The sequence below is a fragment of the Lithobates pipiens genome, unplaced genomic scaffold (genome assembly GCF_037356315.1).
Source record: "Lithobates pipiens isolate NorthernLeopardFrog02 unplaced genomic scaffold, aLitPip1_a1.2 Scaffold_8, whole genome shotgun sequence".
In the NCBI taxonomy this organism is placed as follows: Eukaryota; Metazoa; Chordata; class Amphibia; order Anura; family Ranidae; genus Lithobates; species Lithobates pipiens.
Genome location: NW_027507903.1, coordinates 588,279,611 through 588,301,464, shown reverse-complemented (window position 1 = coordinate 588,301,464; position 21,854 = coordinate 588,279,611). Strand labels below are relative to the sequence as shown.

The following is a 21,854-nucleotide window of genomic DNA, read 5'->3' as shown; positions in this document are numbered from 1 at the left end:
AGTGACAATGTGGAGGCCGCAGAGAGGAGGGGGAGACGAGCGGGGGGCTTCATTCCCCCACATCGCTGGACCCTAGGACGGGTAAGTGTCCGATTATTAAAAGTTAGCAGCTGCAGTATTTGTGGCTGCTGACTTTTAATTTTAATTTTTTTTTTGTTGGAACTCCGCTTTAAGGTGAAAAAAACACGGGGGTTTCCAACCCCTTTAACTTTGTTGTCTGACTATAGATCTATGTTTATCCGAAGCATGTTTGAAGCCATTTACTGTTGACCTCTGCTGCTAGTTTATGCCAATTGTCAACTACCCTTTCAGTAAAAAGGGTGCCCAATGCACTAAGGCAACAGCTCCATGCTGTAGCGAATCACAACCCATGGTAACACAATACTGTGCATTTTGTTGGGCTACCTCAGATAAAAAAAGGTCGGGTTAAATTTTCAACGTGTTAAGGGTGTGTTGGCAGCAACTTCATAATGAATGGGCTACATTCACTGAACTCTAGAAACAAAAACTTTCACTTGAATACATTCCTCAATAGCCACAAAGGATAGAAATCTTCTTTGTGTGCAGCAAATATCTTTACAATCCCCAAATATACCTTGTGAACGTAGACAGTGACATCATCGCTGTGTTGTGCATAGCCTGTGCAGTGAGCAGAGCTGTGGGAGGGGCCCAGGAGCTCCACCCACTGCAAGCTGCCTGCAGAAAACTGCAGGAGGGGGCGGATACAAGACCAGTCACTCTGCACAAGTAGAGAGAGCAGCAGTGAGCGGTCTTTATTACAGGAAGGTCTTACACAGGGTAAAAGTTTCACACTTACTACACAGATCTGGAAGGAATACACAAAGCACACCAGGATTCAAGGAAGAAAACACATGATAAACTTATTTAGACAATATTTTCTTATCCTAAAGTTCAACTTTAGCCAAGGTTCACATTATATCGATCTCAGACATCGCATGCGATTCACACATGCATAGTAGGTGCCGATCACATGCGATGTGTGTGCGATGCAAGTTCAGCCGTACAGTTGTAAGGCTGAACTCGCATTGGATTTGCAGAAAAAAGGTGGGGGGACTTTTTTTTTTCCTGCACTGGAATCGAATTGCATGGCTGTTCCCATGCAATCAGATTCCTGTCCGAATCCACATTTCGCACTGCGAACTGTGAATCGATCTGGGGGCGTCATTAACATTGTATTGACACCCGCAGCGGTTCTCAGAGGGCAGTGTGAACCGCCTGCGGGAGAGATGCGATGCGGGAACCGGCGCTGGTTCCCGCATCGCTATAGTGTGAACCCAGGCTTAATGCATTACACATTTTTACAAAGCGATTTTATTTGTGCGCAGTGTGCAAAGGTGAGAAGGGGCCTTCAGATTCATTTTAAGGTCATTATTTTACATATGGCCGGTTCACACCAGGAATCGCGCAGGAATGTGCTGTGCGCTTCACGTGCAGTTCTGTGCGGTGTGATCTCAGCCCATTCACTTTGAAATCGCACCGCACCATAAGTAGTGCAAGCACTACTTTTTGAAAACTCACTGCAACTACTTTGCATAGTCCTCCTGTACCATGGGAACCGATCTGGACAAACACACTGCGCTTGCGACTTGCATTTGAGGTGTCAATAATCGCTTGGCGACCTGCCGCAATACACTTATGCCCTGTACACACGGTCAGAAATTCCAACAGAAAAGGTCTGATTGGATTATGTTGTCGGAAAATCCAATTGTGTGTGGACTCTATCTGAATTTTTCCGACGTAAAAAGTTTGAGAGCTGGATTTAATGTTTTACGACAACAAAATCCGATCGGACCTTTTTCGAACGTTTGTACAAAGTGCCATGCATGCTCAGATTAAATTACGAGACCAAAGCTATTGGCTACTAGCCTCTATGTAATCCCGTTGTACGCAACGAACGTCACCTCGTTCCAAACGACAACTTTGTCCGATCATGTGTATGCAACACAAGTTGGACACACAAGGAAAAATCCAGATGGATTTTGTGGTCGGAATGTCCGACCGTGTGTATGGGGCATTAATCGTACAATCGGCTCGTACAATCATGTGCCTGTACGTTGTGGCTTTCTTTCAGATCAGCCGGCTTATGCACGCGGACCCTGGAGACTGTGCTGTCATTCGCTGCAGCACAAGTCAATCAGCAGATACCAGCCACTAATTTATGGCCGGCACTCACTGATTGGCTGAATGAATGACAGAAGAGCGCTCTCTGTTGGTAATCAACACAGGGCTCTCTATAGAAAGCAGTAATGTGTCTTTTTTTTTTTTCCTCACTGCAAAACAGGAAGTAAAAACTGATACATTGCCTAGTAAAAGCACAACATACTATACACATTACACTTGTTAGGCAAACATTTAACCCCTTGATAATCCTTTCCCAGCCAGTGTCGCACTATCGCAGTCCCACTATAATGCCCCGTACACAAGATCGGACTGTGCTGTCGGAAATTCCGATTGTGTGTGGGCTCCATCTGACTTTTTCTGTCGGAATTTCCGGCACACAAAGTTTGAGATCTGGATCTAAAGTTTCCCGACAACAAAATCCGATCGTTTAAATTCCGAACGTGTATAGACAATTCAGACACAAAGTGCCGCGCATGCTCAGAATAAATTACGAGACAAAGCTATTGGCTACTGGCCTCTTTGTAGTCCAGTTGTACGTCACCTCTTTCTGAACGATCGGAATTTCCGACAACATTGTGCGACCGTGTGTATGCAAGACAAGTTTGGGCCAAAAAAAAGTTATAGCATCTACAAACTAACGTATAAATACTGGCTTTTTTATTTATTTATATATACTAGTAATGGTGGTGATCAGCGACTTATGCCCTGTACACACGATCGGACTTTCCGACGACAAAATCTTGAAGAGATTTTTTTCTGACGGATTTTGTTGTTGAAATGTCCGATCGTGTGTACAGGGCATAAGGTCGCTAATAACCACCATTACTAGTATAAAAAAAAAAGACAATATTTATACCATAGTTTGTAGATGCTATAACTTTCACACAAACCAATCAATATTAAATGTACTGTCGCAAAACACATTTTGTCCTATATTTATGACGAAATTTCAATATTTTTTATCGGATATGTTTTATAGCAGAAGTAGAAAATACTGTTTTTTGTTTTTTTTTGTTTGCTTTTCTTTTTTTTTTTACATTTTGGGTCTTTTTTTGTTTATATTGCAAAAAAAGAGAAAATAAAACCCAGTGGTGATCAAATGCCACGAAAAGAAAGCTCTATTTGTTTAAATAAAAATGACATACATTTTGTTTGGGTGCAGCATTGCATGACTGCGCAATTACCAGTTAAATTAGCACAGTGCTAAATGGGGGGGAAAAAAATGGCCTAGTCATGAAGGGGGCAAAACCTTCCGGAGCTCAAGTGGTTAATCTAATATTGACACCCGCAGCAGATCGCAACTGCAGTGTGTTTTGAACGTGGTGTGGGAAACACACACAGAACGCAGGTTTCCTGCACCGCGTTCTGGTGTGAGCTGGCTCTTAATGCTAAATATATCTAGCTGTGAAGGTCCTAGTGAAAGTCACCTAATTATAGTTTTGTGTGCCAGCGGTTTTGCAAAATGACAATAATAAATGTATACATATGTGTAATACATTTTTTGTGATTAAGTTGTATTGCTGAGCACTAACATTTCTTTTATAAACTTTTGCACACAAGCCGCGGGACATTACTGATGAACAGAACAATGTTTCAATTCTTTAGATCCGGCATTTCCAGAAAATATATGGTTTGGGAGGTCTTTCAAAAAAAAATTCTGTCTGTAATTCAAGTCTGTAGTGTGTACACTATATTACCAAAAGTATTGGGACGCCTGCCTTTACATGCACATGAAACTTAATGGTATCCCAGTCTTTTGCCACGTACACACGATTGGATTTTCCGACTGAAAATGTACGATGGGAGCTTTTTGTCGAAAATTCTGACTGTGTGTGGGCTTGTGCAGACATTTTCCATCGGAATTTCCGACACACAAAATTTGAGATCTGGATCTCAAATTTTCCGACAACGGAATCCGTTGTCGGAAATTCCGATCGCGTGTACACAATTCCGACGCACAAAGTTCTACGCATGCTCGGAATCAAGCAGAAGAGCCGCACTGGCTATTGAATTTCAATTTTCTCGCCTCGTTGAACGTCACTGCGTTCTTGACGTTCGGAAATTCCGACAACTTTGTTAACTCCCTGAAAGTCTGAAAAAAATGGTGTCGGAATGTTTGATCGTGTGTTCATGGCATTGGTCCGTAGGGTTCAATATTGAGTTGGCCCACCCTTTGCAGCTATAACAGCTTCAATTCTCTTCTGGGAAGGCTGTCCACAAGGTTTAGTAGAGTGTCTATGGGAATGTTTTTTTTTATCTGATTTTTTTTAATGATTAAACAAAGAAAACATATATAGATGATATCTGTCCTTTCCTAGACGATGATGTTACTAGTGGTGTGAGCACCGAGGGTCTAGTTAAGCCCTTATACACACGGTCGGATATTCCGACGGAAAATGTCCGATCGGACCATGTTGTCGGGTAATCCGACCGTGTGTGGGCTCCATCGGATTGTTTCCGTCTGAATATCCGACCAACAAAGTTTTAGAGCAGGGCTATAAAACTTTCCGACAACATGGTCCGATCGGACTTTGTCCGATCGTTTGTAGAGAATTCCGATCGGACAAAGTGCCACGCATGCTCAGATCAAATTCCTACACCAAAGCTATTGGCTACTAGCCTGAACGTAGTGCTATCATAACGAAATAACGTCACCATGTTCTGAACGATCGGATTTTCCGACAACTTTGTCCAACCGTGTGTATACAACAGTTTCGGATAAAATCCGTCAGACAAAATCCAATGGATTTGGTTGTCAGAATGTCCGACCGTGTGTACAAGGGCTAAGTTGTAGGTATTTGAAAAACAGGACGTTTGGTAGACCATATTCCTTCCTCAGGGAATGAAAATCCCATAGGAGGTCGCCTTGGTATTTATGGGAATGTTTGACCAGTCTTCCAGAAGCGCATTTGTGAGGTCAAGCGCTGATGTTGGACAAGAAGGCCTGGCTCGCATTCTCCACTCTAATTCATTCCAAAGGTGTTTTATCGGGTTGAGATCAGGACTCAGGCACTGGTCCAAATCATTTGATGGAAGGGAGATTATAATGTGGGGTTGTTTTTCAGGGGTTGGGTTTGGCCCCTTCCTTCCAGTGAAGGGAAGTCATAAGGCGTCAGCATACCAAGACATTTTGGACAATTCCATGCTCCTAACTTTGTGGGAACAGTTTGGGGATGGCCTCTTCCTGTTCCAAAATGACTGCACACCAGTGCACAAAGCAAGGTATATAAAGACAAGGATGAGCGAGTTTAGGGTGAAGGAACTTGACTGGCCTGCAAAGGTGTTCTATCGGGTTGAGTCCTGACCTCAACCTGATAGAACACCTTTGGGACAAATTAGAGTGGAGCCTGCAAGCCAGGCCTTATTTTCCAACATCAGTGCCTGATCTCACAAATGCACTTCTGGAAGAATAGTCAAACATTCCCATAGACACACTCCTAAACCTTGTGAACGGCCTTCCCAGAAGAGTTGAAGCTGTTATAGCTGTAAAGGGTGGATCAACTCCATATTGAACCCTACGGACTAAGACTGGGATGCCATCAAAGTTCACGTGTATTGGCAATATAGTTTATATAAAAAAAAAAAAAAGCACTGGTCATCTAATGTGCTAAAGTGAAGGTGGTGCCCAGCAGTGAAGGGGTAAACATCTAACCAGGCTTCAGTAACAGGAACAATGCTGGGGCAGATTACCGTCTTATTTCTTTGGTTGGGTTATATTCAGATGCATACAAAAAATCTGTAATATTTTGACTTATTTTATTCTTGAACCTTGGGGTAAAAAACCTTAAACGGATAGAGCTGTTTATGGACAGTCTGTAGATTTCTGTTTGCTTATCCTGTTTACTCAAGCAAGATTTTCCTGCATGTAGACACGCATAAATCAAGAAGGTAAAAAGTAAAAAGTTTTTCTTTTCTTTTTTGCTAAATGTATGTGTGTGTGTGGGCTTTTGTTTTTGTTATTATTTGCTTATTTGAACACATTTTACAGCAGTCTTTCTCAACCAGGGTTCCATGGAACCTTAGGGATCCTCCAGAGGTTCCAAGGGGTATAGTGAGAAGTGGCAGACCGATCTCCTGTCTACAATGACCACCAGTCCGTTTAGTTTACTCCACTAACCCCTCTCCACTGTCCACAAATGTTAGATGCACCTTTTCCACTCATCACAAATATTAGGGGGGAGGGGGGAATCTCTACTGACAACCACTATTGGGGGCTTTCTCCACTGACCATTTATGTTAGGGGGGACTTTCTCCACTGACCACCAATATCATTGGGCCTTTCTCCACTGACCAGCAATGTCAGAAGGCCCTTCTCCTCTGAAACCCAATGTAAGTGGGCCCCTCACCACTGCCCATCCAATGTTAGGTGGGCCTTCTCAACTGACCACCAATGTTAGGTAACCTTTCTCTGCTGACCACCAATGTTGGGTGAACCTTCTCCACTGACCACCAATGTTGGGTGAACCTTCTCCACTGACCACCAATGTTGAGTGGACCTTCTCCACTGACCCCCAATGTTGGGTGGACCTTCTCCACTGACCCCCAATGTTGGGTGGACCTTCTCCACTGACCACCAATGTTGGGTGGACCTTCTCCACTGACCACCAATGTTGAGTGGACCTTTTCCACTGACCACCAATGTTGGGTGGACCTTCTTCACTGATCACCATCATTGGCAGGCCCTACTCCACTTACCACCAATAGCAGTGGGCCCTTCCCCACACTGACCACCATTTTTAGGGGGCACTACAATATTCACTGTCTAGGAGTTGACCGATTTTTGGAATAGGCTATTATTAGGGGGGCCGATATTCACATTTTTAAAAGTATCGGTATCAGTCAGAATCATACCGATATACTGATATTGCTTCAAAGGGTTGTACCGGGGTGAAGCATGTAGCTGCAGGCATCTCTCTGGTACCTTTCTTTAGAGCAGATGGTTGGCTTTCTTGTAATAACAACCGATGCGGCTCAGCAGCCGCTTGGCCGTTATCACAAGCAACGGGAGGTGGTGCCCCCCCGCCACCTTTCACCACTCCGCACTGGTCTCCCACCCCTCCGAGAAGCCCGAGCAACCAGCCGGCACGTCCGCTGGCTGGCCAGAGACCTGAACAATGCTGCAATCGGCTTTGATCGGGTCTTGGATCTAGAAACCCGGAAGCGATGTCATGACATCACTTCCAGATTAATGGCATCCTAAAGACGCCAACTTTAAAAAATAGAAAGTATTCAAAAACACTGATCTTGGCGTTTTGAATACATTCAAGTGCAGAGGCGGGGTCTGGGGTCTTTTAGACCCCAGATCTCTCCAGAAAGAGTACCTGTCACGCCTATTACTGTCACAAGGGATGTTACCTTAAATGTTAAAACATTTTTTTTTTTAAAGGGCCGTGTAAAAATAATAAACTTGTACAGAAAATCGGCACCTGATATCGGCTATGGGCCTGAAAGGCAGCCAAAAAATCGGTATCGGCCCTGAAAAAATGAGATCGGTCAACCCCTACCACTGTCTGCACTGGCTTTCTTTCACTCTAGATATGCCATATTTATTATTTTTTCTACATTTTATACTAATTACATATTACTCTAATGAACTGTAAGCTATAGTTATCCCTTGGAAAAAGGTTGAGAGGGCCTTTTGGAGTGTTGCAAATTAATTCTTTATTTGTAATAATCAGATCAAAAAATGGGTGGAATCATCTTCATGTACAGCCCAAGTAGAAGTAACACAGAAACAGAGAAATATAGAAGCTTAATAGCAGAAAAAAACCAAGTAGTTCATCTGACCTGCCCCTTTTGATGTATGATTGTACACACGGTCGGACATTCCAACGGAAAATGTCCGATCGGACCGTGTTGTCGGATAATCCAACCATGTGTGGGCTCCATCGGACTGTTTTTCCGTCGGAATATCCGACCGACAAAGTTTTAGAGCTGGGCTATAAAATTTTCCGACAACATGATCCGATCGGACTTTGTCCAATCATTTGTAGAGAATTCCGATCGGACAAAGTTCCACGCATGCTCAGATCAAATTCCTAAACCAAAGCTATTGGCTACTAGCCTGAACGTAGTCCCGTTGTAACGAAATAACGTCATCACGTTACGAACGATAGGATTTTCCGACAACTTTGTCTGACCGTGTGTATGCAACACCAGTTTCGGACAAAATCTGTCGGACAAAATCCAATGGATTTTGTTGTCGGAATGTCCGACCGTGTGTACAAGGGCTAAGGCAGCCTTTCTCAACCTTTTCAACACAGAGGAACCCTTGAAATAGTTCTCCAGTCTCAAGGAACCCCGCTAAAAATGAGAAATCTACAACTAATGATACATTAGTGTGATGGTCAGTGGGAAGAATGGTCCTTACACTTGTGGTCATTGGGAAGAATTACATCCTTACAGATAACTAAAAAGATCAATGGTGTCAGTGGGAACTTATCCGAGAGGCAGAAATTGCCCAATGCTGAAGGAACCCCTAGCAACCTCTGGAGGAACCCTAGGGTTCCACGGGACCCTGGTTGAGAATCACTGTTCTAAGGTGAGTTTGGAATTGTCCTCCTAGTTGGAGATCATGTCCTCGTGATTTTGACGTTCATATTGAAAGTATTGCACACATTGTATCCCCTGACATTGCACAATAACACAGGTGCAGCGTGGGGGGGAGTGTGTTGGGACAGAGTGTAAAAACTCCTGACAGCGGTGGAGTGATGAATAGAAGATGGAGAATGGCAGAAATGTTATCACTGTCTTGGCTAACAAAAACATTGCAAATTGTTCACATACCAAAAATACCAATAACAGCGGCCTACTGCGTACTACTCCTACGACATCACAATGTCAATAAACATTGAAACACAGCCAATACCTTCCCCGTGTGACATCAATGACTAATTGATCAACTTAGGTAATTAGGCAAGGATGGCTTTAATAAACAAACAAGAATAAAGCTGGAAGACTTTCCATCCAATGTGAGGAAGATTCAACCTTTCCTGGATGCAATAATAATAATATGGTTGGAACAAGATGGCTTTCCTATGGACATGACAATTTTTTTTCCAATACAATGAAGATTTATTCGATACAATGGGAATACATTGAGAATGGGATAGTCATCCCAGAAGTGACGACGTTATAGATCAGGGGTTGCCAGAATTTCTAAGCAAAGGGCCCGCTTACTGTCCTTCAGGCTTTATGGGGGCCAGACTGTGGCTGGTGAGAGTAAACCTTCATCATCATTTTGAAATTTTGCCCTATTGTCAGTGGGAGGAATTTTGCCCCATTGGTGGTCTCACTGGAAGGAATGGTGCCCCATCATTGGGGTCAGTTGAAGATATAATGCCTCATTGTTGGTATCAATGGGAGGAATGGTGTACTATCTTTGGTGTTAGTGGGGGGAATGGTGGCCCATCATTGGTGTCATTTAGAGAAATAATGCCCCATTGTTGGTATCGGTAGGAGGAATAGTGTGCCATCTTTGGATTAGTGGGAGGAATGGTGGCCCATCATTGGTGTCATTTGGAGAAATAATGCCCCATTGTTGTTATCGTGGGAGGAATAGTGCGCCATCTTTGGTGTTAGTGGGAGGAATGGTGGCCCATCATTGGTGTCATTTGGAGAAATAATGCCCCATTGTTGTTATCGGTGGGAGGAATAGTGCGCCATCTTTGGTGTTAGTGAGGAATGGTGGCACATCATTGGTGTCATTTGGAGACATAATGCCCCATTGTTGGTATCGGTGGGAGGAATAGTGTGCCATCTTTGGGTTAGTGGGAGGAATGGTGACCCATCATTGGTGTCATTTGGAGAAATAATGCCCCATTGTTGTTATCGGTGGGAGGAATAGTGCGCCATCTTTGGTGTTAGTGGGAGGAATGGTGGCCCATCATTGGTGTCATTTGGAGGAATAGTTCTCCAAGGGCTGGATAAAGGCAAGCAAAGGGCCACAGTTTGGAGACCACTGGTATAGATAGACAATTTGTTTGCCCAATACAATAAATATTCAATCTTTATAGGATACAATCAGAATGGAATGGGTATACTAGGGACTATAAACAGGAATATTTTCTCAGTACGATGAAAAGCAAACCTCTATATGATACAATGGTAATACGATGAGAATGGAATGGTTATCGCAAAGATTATAGACCGGGCAATTTTTTGCCCAATATGGCGAATATTTAACATTCATCATATAATACAATAGTGATAGGATGAGCGTGTGATGGAGCAGAGTGACGAGACTATAGATGGGATAAATTGTTCTCCAATATGGTGAACATTCAACCTTTAAAAGATACAATAATGTTTTTCTGTCTGATGTCTCAGTCACATGTCTGAATTGCTATGTTATGCTTAATTTTCAATAAAATATTTGTAAAAGAAAAGATACAATAATGATATGATGAAACAAGAACAACGGACCCATAGATTAAGGAGATTATAGGTGGGTCCATTTTTTATTTTTTTTGCCCAATATCACAAAGATTCAACATTCATATGATATCACGGTGATACAATGAGAATGGTATAGAGATCTCAGAGGTGATGAGATTATAGACGAGACAAATTGTTGCCTGTTACGGTGAAGATTCAACCTTTATAAGATAAAATTGTGATCTCGTAGATTGGGATAACTATACGTTGAACAAACTTTTATAAGAAACAATGGTGATTTCATAGATTGGTGAGACTATAAAGATACAGTGAGATTGGGATGGTAATCCCATAGATTGGAAGACTATAGATGGGACAATAAAGAGAGATAAAGATACAATGAGAATGGGTTTGGCGATTGGAGACACTATAAACAGGCACTTTTTTGGCTTGTACAGTGATAATTCAACTCATCTGCTATAGTGATGTTATGATGGGAATGGAACAGTGATCCCAGAAGTGACAAGACTATAGACCAGCCTTTCTCAACCTTTTCAACATAGAGGAACCCTTGAAATAGTTCTCCGGTCTCAAGGAACCCCTGCTAAAAATGAGTAATCTACGACTCATGATACATTAGTGTGATGGTCAGTGGGAGGAATGCTCCTTACACTTGTGGTCATTGGGAAGAATTATCTCCTTACAGATAGCTAAAAAGATCAATGGTGTTCGTGGGAACTTATCTGAGAGGCAGAAATTGCTCAATGCTGAAGGAACCCCTAGCAACCTCTGGAGGAACCCTGGTTTAGAATCACTGCTATAGATGGACAACTTTCTTTCCCAATACAATAAACATTCAATCTGAATAAAATCCAATGACAATGGGATGGGTATACTAGAGACTATATAGATATTAGACAATTTTTCTTAATACAATGAAGGATAAACCTTTATACTGTAAATGGGACAATTTTTTGCCTGATATGAAGAATCAGCCATTGTAAGATACAATGAGATTGGGATGGTAATCCCGTAGATTGGAGAGACTACAGATGTGACAATATCCAACCTTATCCGACAACAAAGCTATCATTTTATTTCCAAGTTCAACCAATAAAATGTAGGTGGTCCATCAAGCTAATGGGTGGTAGATTGCTTGGTGTTCGGGAACCAGATTTGATCATATGCTAGATTTCCTGACGATCAAAAGTGTTAGAAATTTACAGAAAAAAAAAAGTGTGACTTAAGGAATACAGGAAATAGGTGGGTGGTTTAGACCATCTGCACCCACCCAAAATGGGAATATCGGTCTAGAACTCCTCACATAAAAGCAAAACGTATAACCGCCAGCCAACTGCCACAACACTTTAATAATCCATAACCACAGAGTGACACGTTATACTGTGAAATCAATCCGGCTGTGTACTAGAGGTGTGTGGCTCCACTACGTGCCCTCTACATGCCAGCCATAACACACGCACATACTGCCACCATACGCCAAGCCGATGTCATACGCTCCCATATTAATAGCATTTTCTGTTACATTATTGGGTGTTAATGAATGACATATGGGAGGGGTGTAATTATCTATCTGTCACTTGCTACAGGTGTGTGCAAGTATACAGGGTGTGCTGGATCAGCATTCAGGTATACAATGCAAAATGTCATATAGAAAATGATAGACTTACATGTATAGACTCCTCACCTTCCAAATAATACCTCTTCACAAATAGCACCAGATCCTACTCATAGATAATACATGACCCCCCCTCTTCACCACTTCACAAATACAACTAGACCCCCCTTCACAGCAATGTTCTCCCCCTCCCATTCCAGATAATATCAAATTCCTGCAGCAAAAGTTCCAGATAACACCAGACTTCCTGTACCCTCCCACTAGAAGATAATACCAAAACCCCTGTAGCCCCTATTCTTACATCACACCGGATCCCTATACCCCTCTAAACCTACACTCTTAGATAACATCAGAACCCCTGTACAACCAGACCCCATAAACCCCCTATTCCTAGATAACACCACACCCCCTATAGTCCCAACTCTTAGGTAAAACCAGACCCTCTATACCCCCTACTCATAGTTAACAGCGGACCCCCTATACCCCTCACTTCTAGATAACACCAGAACCACTATACCCCCCCTAATCCTAGGTGACACCAGAACCGCTATACCCCCCCCCCCCCCCATTCCTAGATAACACTAGACCCCTTATACCCCCCACTCCTAGGTAACACCATACCCCCCCACTCTAAAATAACACCAGAACCAATATACCCCCATTCCTTGATAACACTAGACCCCCTATACCCCCCATTCCTAGATAACACCAGCCCCCTATACCCCCCACTCCTAGATAATTACTACACCCCCAGTACTAGATAATACCAGAACCACTATACCCCCATTACTAGATAATACCAGAACCACTATACCCCCATTACTAGATAATACCAGAACCACTATACCCCCCATTACTAGATAATACCAGAACCACTACCCCCCCCCCCCCCCCCCACCCACCCATTACTAGATAAAACCAGAACGACTATAACCCCCACTCCTAGATAATACCATAACCACCATACCTCCCATTACCAGATAATACCAGAACCACTATACCCCCCCAAACCCAATTCCTAGATAATACCAGAACCACTAAATCCCCCACTCATAGATAACACCAGAATCACTATACCCTCCATTCTTGATAATACCAGAACCAATATACCCCCATTCCAAGATACACCGGACCACTTAATTCCCCACTTGACCCCCTGTACTCCATACCAGGCCCCCTGCACTCCCCGATAGTACCCTGCTCCTTCCCGGAGTAAGAGCCCCCAAAGTGTTGTTAGAGCCCCCAACTATCATAATCGGAGCCCCCTATGATCGGAGTCCGATCCCCGATATTAGCGGAGTGGTGCCCCTTGTCTCACCTGCTCTCCGGGCGGTGTCGGTGCGGAGAGTGATGGCAGGGATCGGGACTGGTCCGGGAGGGAGGAGGAGGAGGAGGTGACACCTGAGCTGGTCTCACCGGTTCCAGGACTGGGAGGGAGGAGGAGGAGGGGGAGGGAGGAGGAGGAGGAGAGCCATGAATGTCCCTGCTGTCCTCCGCTCTCCGCCTGTCATCACCGACCCACCCGACTGCCTGTGACTGCATACATCCCACTCCTCACCCCCTCTATAGAGCGCCGGGCACCGTGCCACCCTCTACCCACTCACTACACTGCACTCTACTCATCTTCTTCTATCCATCATATAATACATTGTTATAATGTGATACATAATTTACTACACTGCACTGAACTCATCTTCTTTTAGCCATCATATAATACTTTGTTATAATGTGATACATAATTTACTACACTGAACTCTACTCTTTATCTTCTATCCATCATAATATATTGTTATATTATACAATTTACTGCACTGTACTCATCATCTTCTATCCATAGTATAATACATTGTTATAATGTGATACATCATTTACTACACAGCACTCTACTCATCTTCTTCTATCTATCATATGATATATTATTATCATATGATACAATGTATGGTATGCCTGCATACATCGTACATCATCTTCTTCTATAACCCTGGCACCCAGCCACCTACCACTTACTATTCATATCATACAGGTAGATTATTTACTATTCAATATAACTTACTATACTGCATTGTGTTGATCATTATTTCTATATATACCTGGGATGTCCAACTATTCCCAATTATCTAATCATATCAATTATTGCTATTATATGATGTTATGTACTATACTGCCTGCATACATCATACTGCTCATTGTCTTCTATAGATAACAGGAACATCCTCCTGACATCTTTTATTCACTATTCATATTATATGTTGTTACTATATAATAACATTTACTATACTGCGTTGTAGTGCTCATTGTCTTCTATACATAGAGTAGCTGGGATACCGATCCATCCACAACTATTCACATTATATGTTATTATATGACATCATTTATTATACCGCCTGCATTCATCATGCTTCTCATCATCTTCTATATAAATCTGGAACACCCACCCTGCCATCTGCCACTTACTATTCCTATCATATATTGTTAGTTGTAATAAATATACCAGATTCATATATTATATTGCCAATGATCTATCAGAGAGAAATTTAACACCCAGCTATCCATAACTTGCTTTTCATATCAGTTGCTGTTTTTATTGCTATCAGTTACTATGACTTACTATACACACAGATAAGCACATGCTCTACAGAACACATCTTATTATTCATATCACACATCACTATCATTGATATGATATATCAATATATATCATTAACCAGAGAATAGGTGAAGGTACTCCCACCTTTCCTAGTCACCCCTTGTCTCCATCCCCTACCCACCTCCAAACACAATCCCCTGGAGCCAGCAACAATAGATCCCCCTTGGAAACATTATATCCTCCAGCAACAATAGACCCTCAGCCACAAAATACCCCCCAGTAATAATACTCCCCCATCAACAATAGACCCTCAGCCACAAAATACCCCCCAGTAATAAGATACACCCAGCAACAATAGACCCTCAGCCTCAAAAAACCGCAGTAATAAGACTCCCCCCCATCAACAATAGACCCTCAGCCACAAAATACCCCCCCCCGGCAATAATACCACCCCCAGAAACAACAGATCCCCCACCAGTAACAAAATACCCCCCCAGAAACAAAATAACCCTGCTAGCAACAATAGACCCCCCAATGTAATGATACACTAGATCTCCCAACAGCCAGCAGCAATAGACCTGCCAGCAGCAACAGACCCCGCCCTCAATAGCAGACCCCTCCCAGCAACAATTGACCTCCTAGCAACATAAGATCCCCATCAGTAACAATAGATTCTCAGACAGCAACAATATTTCCCCCCAACAGCAATAGATCTCCGTAGCAACAATAAATCTTCGCCAGTAACAAACAGTAGATCTCCCAGCATCAATATACCCCTCAGCCCTCTGATCCCTCCTGTATTGATTTGTATTGTAAGTGTACTGTCTGCCCTCATTTTGTAAAGCGCTGCGCAAACTGTTGGCGCTATATACAGTAAATCCTGTATAATTTTAATAATAATAACAATAGATTCCTCCCTTCAACTGAGCTCCTAGCATAATAAGACCCCTTCAGCAAAAATAGATCCCCCTGCAACAATAGAACCTCAGCAACAAAATACCCCCCCCCCCCCCAGCAATAAGACCCCCCCCTAGCTATAATAGATCCCTCCCATCACCAGCAACAAAATATCCCCTAGAAACAAAAAAAACTCCCAGCAACAATAGATTTAGTCCAGCAACAATTAAGCCGTCCGCAACAATAGATCCCCAATGTAATGATACAGTAGCTCTCCCAACAGCCAGCATTAATACACCTTCCAGCAGCCAGCAACAATAGGCCCCTCCCTTAACAGTAGACCCCTCCTTGCAACAATTCACCCCCTAGCAACATAAGAACCCATCAACAACAATATATCACCCACCAGCAACAATAGTTAACCCCCAACAATAGATCTCCCCAGCAACAATAAAATCCTCGCCAGTAACAATACAGTAGATCTCCCAGCAGCGAGCATTGATATATCCCTCCCTCAACAATAGATCCCTTCCTGCAACTGAGCTCCTAGCATAATAATATCATGTATATCATATAATGCTGTGTTATAGATTATAGATACATCGTATTATACGTGTCTACATAGACGAGGCCAGAGTTTCTCCACCCCTTGTAAATCGTGGCCCTCTTTAAAACTATGCAAAATCTCAATACACCCATGCAGTCTAAATTGTAAAAAAACATAAATGGTACCAATCAACCACACACAACCACCTTGATGAATTACCTTCACAGCCCCCCCTCCCCCCCCCCATTCACATAAGAGGTCCTCCATCACATCAGACCCACCCCTTTCCTTCAAATGAGAGCCCCTCCTACAAGTCAGAGTCCCCCGATCACATCAAACCCCCCCCCCCCCCATACATCAGCTGCACCCATTCACATCAAAGTCTCCCCTAGGGTTGCCACCTGTCCAGGATTCACCCGGACCCAGACTGGACTATGGCTTCCTAGCCTGGTTGCTGGCTGCAGTTGTCTAAGCCGAGAGTGTCTGTTACACTGTATTTCCCACTGCCCAAAGCCAGCACTAACAAACCCCCCCCAAACACACACACATATAGGAAACTCACTCCCGCCCTACTCCTCTGTGTCTGCCCACACTTTAATCCCCAGCACTGTGCCTCAGAAAAGGAAAGCGCGGGCTGGAAATTTGAAGTCCAGAAGCCTCAGATACATCTGGATGAGAGGTGCTGACTGCCAAGGGGTGAGTGAGCTCACCATCCTTCTCTCTCCTGCCTCTGAGTGAGCACACTAAGGTAAATCAGGGTTCTCAGAGCACCCCTTACATCAGAGCTTCCCTTTACACCAGAAGCCATAGTGTTCCCCCTTACATCAGCTTTCTCAGTGTTCCCCCTTAAATCAGGGTTCCCAGAGCATCCCTTATGTTGGAGTCCCCAGAGTTCTCCCTCACATCAGAGTCTGTGGAGTCCCCCCTTACAGTGAAAGGGAACTATTAGGGGAACTCTGCAGATTCAGATATAAAAGGGGAACTCTGTGGATTCAGATGTAAAAAGGGAACTCTGTGAACTCTGATGTAAAGGGGGAGTCTTGCGATTAACTTCATATGATCAGAAATGTTATTTAATTGCAAATCATATGTATAGTATATACGTTTATACGCTAATGTGTTCGGGTTTGACTTGAAGAAAAGTTGGCAGCTCTAGTCTCCCCATCAAATGAGGGTCCCACCTTCACCACAGAGTCCCCCTTCACCACGGAGTCCCCCTTCACCACGGAGTCCTCTCCTTTATCTCTGATCCAGAGCAAACTGGGTCTCCTCTGCTTGCGGCATTCTGGGGAAACCCAAAGGGCACCCCGATTAAAAAAACAATGCATTAGACTTCTAATGATCTTTAATGCACTGCTAATGTTCTTATAAAATGAAACATTCCACCAGCTACAACTTCCTAATCTCATAAAATTGTGTTCTAGATACACCTTACCATACACGTCTGAATACATTATAGGGCTAATTATCTTCATGATCCTGCTAATGGTCTTCTATGTATATATAACTACATACACTGCACTATTTATAACTACGTATTCATAATTCTGGTAATATTGATATAACTTTTACACTTATTACACATACCTGCATACATTATAGAGCTAATTATCCTCTATGTAGATGTTCAGCATTCCAAAGTATGCATCTCATGATTCATATCACTATTAATTCCTATGACTTACTCTGCATATATTATACAGCTAATTATCTTGCATATATAACTGCAGCACCCCCACCATCATCATCACCCCTCGTGTTTTTGTAAATATTTAATTGTATCTTTTTATGTGGCAACACTAAAGAAATAACACTTTGCTACAATGTAAAGTAGTGAGTGTACAGCTTGTATAATACAGAGTAAATTTGCTGTCCCCTCAAAATAACACAATACACGGCCATTAATGTCTAAACCACTGGCAACAAAGGTGAGTTCAGCCCTAAGTGAAAATGTCCAAAATGTCACCATTATTTTCCAGCACTGTCTTAACCCTCTTGGGCATGAAGTTCACCAGAGCTTCACAGGTTGCCACTGAAGTCCTCTTCCACTCCTCCATGATGACATCACAGAGCTGGTGGTTGTTAGAGACCTTGCGCTCCTCCCCCTTCTATTTGAGGACACCCCACAGATGCTGAATAGGGTTTAGGTCTGGAGACATGCTTGGCCAGTCCATCATCTTTACCCTCAGCTTCTTTAGCAAGTCAGTGGTCATCTTGGAGGTGTGTTTGGGGTCATTATCATGTGAGAATACTGCCCTGTGGCCCAGTCTTCGAAGGGAGGAGATCATGCTCTGCTTCAGTATGTCACAGTACATATTGGCATTCATGGTTCCCTCAATGAACTGTAGCTCCCCAGTGCCGGCAGCACTCATGCAGCCCCAGACCATGACACTCCCACCACCATGTTTGACTGCAGGCAAGACACACTTGTCTTTGTCCTCCTCACCTGACACCATCTGAACCAAATAAGTTTATCTTGGTCTCATCAGACCACAAGACATGGTTCCAGTAATCCATGTCCTTAGTCTGCTCGTCTAGCAAACGGTTTGTGGGCTTTCTTGTGCATCATCTTTAGAAGAGGCTTCCTTCTGGGACAACAGTCATATACAGACCAATTCGATATAGTGTGCGGCGTATGGTCTGAGCAGCACTGACAGGCTGACCCCCCCCTCCTTTAACCTCTGCAGCAATGCTGGGAGCACTCATACGTCTAATTCCAAAAGACAACCTCTGGATATGACACTGATCATGTGCACTTAACTTCTTTGGTCAACCATGGTGAGACCTGTTCTGAGTGGAACCTGTCCTGTTAAACCGCTGTATGGTCTTGGCTACCATGCTGCAGCTCAGTTTCAGGGTCTTGGCCATCTTCTTATAGTCTAAGTGAGGCTTTCTCAACCTTTTAACCCTAGAGGAACCCCAAAAATAATTTTGATGTCTCGAGGAACCCTTACTAAAACCGAATCGTCAGGGCTAAATAGGAACAATGCTCCTTATATTAGTGGTCAGTAGGAAGAATGTCCTCCTGAAAGTGGTGTTTAGAATGCCACCCTCAAAAACAGCTAAAAAGATATTTGGTGTCATGGTGCTGAACCTTGAACTCTGTAGGCATCATCAAATAGGTGCTTCATCAGCCACAGCTCAAGGAACCCCTAGCAACATCTGAAGGAACCCTGGTTGAGAATGGCTGGTCTAGCCCATCTTTATGTAGAGCAACAATACTTTTTTTCAGATCCTCAGAGTTCTTTGTCATGAGGTGCCATGTTGAATTTCCAGTGACCAGTATGAGAGAGTGAGAGCAATAACACCAAATTTAACACACCTGCTCCACATTCACACCTGAGACCTTGTAACACTAACGAGTCACATGACACCGGGGAGGGATAATAGCTACTTGGGCCCAACTAGGACATTTCCACTTAGGGGTGTACACACTTTAATTGCTAGCTGTTTAGACATTAATGGCTGTGTGTTGAGTTATTTTGAGGGGACAGCAAATTTACACTGTTATACAAGCTGTACACTCACTACTTTACATTGTAGCAAAGTGTCATTTCTTCAGTGTTGTTACATGAAAATATAGAATAAAATATTTACAAAAATGTGAGGGGCGTACTCACTTTTGTGAGATACTGTATATAAATTGAATTATAACAATTGGCCAAGGCAAATTTAATAACCACCCTGCCTAAACCTCAGGGTGCTACATGTACTTATGTGAGTGTAGGGTGTAGGGCGCAGGGTGACAGAGCGTACATGTGTGAACAGGGACAGGTAGAAAGAATGGGATTCTGCATGCTGAGCGCAGCCAGGTATAGGGAAATGAACTGTTAAACCCTGAAGTGTCAATGGAGGCTAAGAAACAACATGGATACTTAGGTGGTAACTTGCATTACAAACTCAGAGATAGTCCCCCAAAAAGTTTTAATTATGGGATAAGTACAAATCACTCAGTGCATCTCCATGTCTCCAGCTGAATGGGCTGCCTTACCGCAATGCATGTTAATGTGCAATAAAACACAGTAACTTGTATGCAGTATTTCGGCCTGAGGGTTGAGGAAGCTCCAATCAACTACCCATCAACTATTTGTCAGCCCAAAAATTCAGCCTCATTACTTTACATTTATTGACACAGAAAAAAAAAAAAAAAAAACAGACAGTAGCAACAATGTAAAATTACAACATTTTAAAGCAACACTACACAAATAAGGATCAAATGCACAAAATGGTTAAAACCAAAAATACAAAAGAAATTAAAATTATTATACAATATTATATTATTATTATTATTATACACAATTTATATAGCGCCAACAGTTTACACAGTGCTTTACAATGTAGAGGGGGACAGCACAATTAGAGTACAGTTTAATACAGAAGGAACAGGAGGGCCTTGCTCGTAGAGCTTACATTCTAAAGGGAATTGGTGGTGGTACAAAAGGTAATAGATGCGGGGAATGATTAGTGCCCCCAGTTTGAGCAGTGCTTTACAAACTAAAGGGAAATCGTACAGTTGTAGTATGAGACGACCAGTGCTCATGAGGGCTTACCACCTAAAAGGGAAGGCAAGTAACACATAAGGTAATAATTGTGGGGGGGGGAGAAAGTTTTTAGGTAGAGGCAGGATAGGCTTCCCTGAAAAGATGAGTTCTCAGGGATCACTATAGGTGGCAGGGGCGGCCCATCCATTAAGGGCTCACAGGCGCCACCCCCAATCCATCTCCGCCCCCTCTATCCATGCATCCGGCCCCGTTCAGTCAGGACACCAGCGCATGGATTCCAATGCGGGGGGGGGGGGGGGGGAGGCTTCAAAATAGAGTGTGCTCTGATCCCACCCAGGTGTGTTACAACAGCGAATGAATATTTGCTGTTGTAACACTGATCCTCCTCCTGGCCAATCAGAAAGCAGGTTTTGACACTGGTCACCCGATTGGCTAAAAGGACAAAAGGACAGGGGATCCTATTGTAAGCCTAGTAGGAGGAGGGGAGGAGCTGGAAGCTGCCATGAAGGATAGGACACAGAGCCACTGCACCATGCTGCCTGCCACCCGCTACAATAGGGTAAGTGCCAGACCGACCGGCAAACTGTGCAGGGGGGTGGCTGCCACTCGTGAGGATGGGTGCCGCTGGGGGGGGCGGCAAACAACCACGCCCGCCCCCCCCAGCAGCACCCATCCCCACGAGCGCCCCCCCCCTGCTGTTTGTACTTACCACCACTGATATGTGGAAAGAGTAGGACATAGCCAGGGAGATTGGGGTAAGGAGTTGCAGAGGATGGGGGAGGGTCAGGAGAAGTCCTGGAGTTGAGAATGGGAGGAGGTAATGGGGGGTGAACAAAAAGGACAGTTTGGGTGATATTTTGAGATGAGGTTGGTGATGAAATGTGGCATTTTTACCTTAAATAAACTCTCCATATATTAAGAAAAAATATATAATTGTTTTGAAAGTACGACTGAACAGTTCAATGAGCAAAATTGAGGGTTCCACTCCAGTAAATTTACTGACAGTTTGTAAATATTAGTGATTTTTTTTACAACTGTCAGTAAATATCAGGGGCTGGTTATTTCATGCTGTGTTGACTTTTTACGTGTAAATCAAGCAAATGACTTTGTTCTAGGTATTGTCAGTGTGTTCCATATCATGTTTATACTGTTTAATTAATTCACTAC

General features: G+C 43.2%; 1 protein-coding gene across 2 annotated transcripts in view; it reads right to left on the bottom strand.

The window, feature by feature from the left end:
* The window catches only part of PALM3 (paralemmin 3), a 99,331-nt gene extending 85,742 nt beyond the window's left edge, over positions 1-13,589 (bottom strand). Inside the window, exon 1 of one of the 2 annotated variants that reach the window (XM_077470438.1) lies at positions 13,473-13,589. The gene's annotated coding sequence lies outside the window, so the exon portion shown is untranslated. Of the gene's footprint in view, positions 1-12,206; positions 12,230-13,472 lie in introns of those variants that run through there. The other variant, XM_077470439.1, reaches the window with a different exon arrangement.
* Positions 13,590-21,854: the final 8,265 nt, after the last annotated feature.